The sequence below is a fragment of the Marmota marmota genome, unplaced genomic scaffold (assembly GCF_001458135.2).
Source record: "Marmota marmota marmota unplaced genomic scaffold, marMar, whole genome shotgun sequence".
NCBI lineage: Eukaryota > Metazoa > Chordata > Mammalia > Rodentia > Sciuridae > Marmota > Marmota marmota.
Genome location: NW_025999870.1, coordinates 2,750,538 through 2,754,976, shown reverse-complemented (window position 1 = coordinate 2,754,976; position 4,439 = coordinate 2,750,538).

Sequence of the window (4,439 nt, the reverse complement as noted above, 5' to 3'; positions counted from 1 at the left end):
TATTATAAGTTTCACTGTGTTTAGAAAAAGTTTCTGAATTCTATATGTGGTTGTCACACAGGCAGGACAAGACAATTCTCACAGACATTATTTGTCTCTTTCCTTGACTGCCGACTACACCAATTGTCTCGAGGGGGCAAAATTGTGACATATGCAGTCGAGGGGAGAAATAAAGAATGTCTACATGCGTCTGCCTTTTAATGCTTTATTCACTCAAATTACTCAATAAGGTTTCACTCTATAAGTTTTTAATCAAGAAAATGACAATCCTTAATGATAGGTACTGCAATAGACAAAATCACTTCACAGCAAACAATTCTAGATTAATTCTAGGGACTGCAAAGCACACTTAATCATGACCGGCTAATGACAGACATTTCCTCTTCATGCTAAGTTCAAAAGTCTTAAGCTTTAGGCCTTATGTCCAGCAGATGCACACTCACTCAGACCGCAGACCTCACTCAGGTCCAGAACCAAGGCAGGCTTTTCCTGGCATGGAGTGGATGACCAGTTGAGAAGAGGGTCATATGAAGAAGTTGCGGCTCTCACCCAGGTCCAGACAATGTGGTAGAGTTTGAGAGTGGTGAGGATCACGCAGAGGCTCAGGAAATGATGACAAGTGATGGGATGTCAGGTCCTCATCAGGCTCTCCAGCTGGAGTGCATCCTTGTTTTGGCTGGCTGAATCCCTGTTCATTTGCTCCATTATTTATACTAAATTTGGGAGATTTTTTGACCCCTCCTTTCAATCCTTATCAGCTACCACTAGATTTCTTAGCGACATCATTTACCCTAGGGTCAGAAACATCTGGTCTGGTGGTCTCCACCCTGATCTTCTCTCCTTTTCCTCTTATCAGGGGAGGACAGCCTGCCAGGGTCTTCCCTCTGCTTATTAGGGTGAGGGGAAGTAACTTGTTTGTGGCCATACTGGAGGGCTCTGTGGGTGTGCCTGGTGAGACTGCAGTTTAAAACTCTATTTTAAAAACTGGAGTTTTAAAAATGGAGTTGCTTAGGCTCAGGCCTAAGGCCATCCTAACATCAAATGATACAGTTCTTAGTTTGACCTTGTGTTTTATTATGAAGACAATAAAATATTGAGTTTATATTCACAGAGAGAGGGGAGGGTTGGACTCTTAACAAAGAATAGACAACGTAACTAAAAATGGACAAATGACTGAACTAGACATTTCTCCAAAGAAGATATAAAATGGCCAACAAAATGTGAAAAGATGTTCCTGTCTCTAGGGAAATGCAGATGACAACCACAATGGAATACCACCTCCCACCACTAAGATGGCTGGAATAAAAAAAAAAAAAGAAACCCATAAATTAACTAGTGTTGGCATACATGCCTGGAGAATTGTAAAATGCTTCAACTATGTGATCCTCAACAAGTCAAATCTATAATTACCTTAGACCTGGCAACTCAACTTCTATGTGCATATATAAAAGAGCATTAAAATGTGGGGTTGGGATTGTGGCTTAGTGGCAGAGCACTTGCCTCGCACATGTGAGGCACTGGGTTTGATCCTAAGCACCACGTAAAAAATAAATAAATAAACAAAATAAAGATATGTTTTTAAAATGTGGCTGGGGTTGTGGCTCAGTGGTAAAGGGCTCACCTAGCACATGTGAGATCCTGAGTTTGGTCCTCAGCACCACATAAAAATAAGTAAGTAAAATAAAGATATTGTGTCCAACTACAACTTAAAATAAATTAATTTTAAAAAGTATTTAAATGGCTATTTATACAAACTTGTCCAAGAATTTTCATGGCAACACACTTCACATAGACATGGCAGATAACCACGAGCTGATGGATCGTAGAATTCATATAGTTTATTCATATAATGGAATATTATCCAGCCGTAAAAGGAAGAGGACCTGACAGATTGGCTACAACATGGATGAACCTTGGAACCATTATGCAAAGAGAGGCACAGGGGCCATTTATTGCATGAGTTCATTGATATGAAATCTCCAGAATAGGCCAACCTGTAGAGACAGCAAGCAGATTAGTGATTAGCAGTGACTTGGTGTGGGGAGTGGGGATGACAGCTGGATGGTAAGGAGGTTTCCATTTGGGATGGTGAGGATATTCTTGACTAGATGGCGGTGATGATTTTCCAAAGTTACAAGTTTACTAAATCACACTGGGTTGTACACTTCAAAACGGACAGAGGGTGACTATTAAACGTGAATTTTACTTTAGTAACTCAGGGAGAGAGTTGAAGGTGAGCCATCCCCAGCCATGAGGGGGTCTCTGAAGATCCCACCTCAGTCCCAAAGAGTAGAAGAGCTGAGGAAAGCCCTGATCATGGGACCTTCCCTGAACTCTCTCCTTCCTCCCTGGCTCTGCTCTGGCCTGAGAAGTCGCGCGCATCCGCGCTCCACGCCCACTATTTTGAATGGGGAGCAAATGGAACTGCTATTGGTCCAGCCGGTGGGGCTGAGCGCTGATTGGCTGAGGCTGGCAACTGACCTGCCCGTGCACAGATAGCCGTTGAGGACTCGCTGTGTGGCAGTTCCCCAGCCCTGGGCTCAGTCAGCGCCTTGTCAGCCGCCTGGTGAGCACCGCAGGAGCGCCCTGGAGCCAGGTGCTCCTGTCCAGCCCCAGTGAGTGCCGGAGGTCTTGCAGGAGGCTGGGGAGGGGACCCTCCGGAGGGGACCCTCCCTCTTAGGGCCTGGTCACTCAGGCTTGCCAAATTCACCTGTTGTCCCCGTCGGGTCTGGCTCCTCCTCTGTCCTCAGGGTCAGGTTCCTCAGTCCAGGGTTTCCTGAATTCTCCTGAAACACCCTCATTGATCCGTTGCACTCTGATTGCAGGCCTCTGGGTTCTGTTTTGAATCGATCCTTTTGTATTTTGTACCCTCACCCCCACCCCCAGCCCCTGAGCATTTCCAAAGAAATCATTCACAAATGGATGTACTTCGTTGATGGCAGAATTGGGGATCTAGGGTCCTCAGCACCGTCTGTGACATCCTTCTTTTCCCCCATATCCCAAAAAGCCTTTCCAGAGACTCTTAGAAAGAGAAGGGGCAAAGTGTAGCATGGCCCTGCGGTGTCCCACCTATCTTTGTGATCTTGCAGATCTGAACATGTCATCTCTGTGAGAACATTCTCCCCACACCTTGTGGCATGTTACAAATATCAAGCTTGGTTCTCATGATCACATTGGCTGGACCCCACTGGATGTGTGCCAGGTAGCACAGGGGTCAGTCCATACAAAGAGCAATCTTTGCAGTGGGAATAGCCACTGCACCCTTGAGGGGAGTTGCTGGCCTGCAGAGGAGAGCTTCTCTGGGGGCTTTTCCTGGCTCTGGCTACTCTCTCTTGTCAGCCTGGTGCACCAGGCAGGGGCTATTCTCATCTGCCTCTGTGGACTTGGCTCTAGCCCTTGATTCCTGGCCCTGGCTCTGGCACTGACAAGAACTTTATCTATGAAATAAACCTATTTTTTTTTGTGGCCAAGGCTTCTTCTCACTTGTTAAGTCTAGCTCAGATCTTACTACATTGAATAACTGCATTCCTCAATTTCCCTGGTAAAATTCATCATCCTACAATGAGATCTCAGTCTGATTTCATACATTCTGTGCAGGCCCTGCAGATAAAACCAAAACCAAACCGAAGAATATGACTATTTAACACCACTTGGGTGCAGTCCCTATAGCAGTCAGGGAAAACAGGAGGGGAACACTGGGATCACTTTTGATAAGGAACATTACAAAGATTTGGAACTTAAGGGACATTTTAAGAAGGAGCGTTACCATGATTTGGAACTTCAGGGACATTTTAAGGACAAGAGGGGCTCTTTTGTAGAGTGGACACTGTCAGGAAGCAGGAAATTCAATTGGTGGTGGTCTTCTTACATCTTATGCAGAAAAGGGAAGCCTAGAGGGAGGTGAATATTAATTGGGGGCAAAGAAGCAGTCATTTAAGTTCACGAGATAGGGATGATTGGTCACTTCTATGAATTAATCTATGTTCACCTTTCATCTGTGTTCAGACATGGTTAGAGATCAGACTTCATTTTTGGTCCTGATTACTCATTTCACATTGAATTAGGTGCATGTTGATGCTCTATGAAATTGCTTGTGCTGCACTAGGAATTTAGGGCCATGCTGCATGTGTCAAACTTGGTCCTGGCAACAGCAAGCCCCGCTGATAGACAGGCCAACTGCTGGAGGTCGAGGCTGCTTTCTTCTTTTTCATACCATCTCAGAGCCAGGTACTAAAAGATGCCTCCTAGGAGAGGGTTTCAAATAGATTGAGAAAAATATTAAAGCATTTATGGCACCAGAAAATTATCAAGACAGAAGAAATTGGAACAAGTATTAAAAGGGAGTCCAAAACAACAGTTTGTGACCATTGCTTCTGCTGGGGATGCTGTTCCTGTCCTGGCGCAGTCTCCTTTTTGCTCTGGCTGGGGTTGTCTGTTCA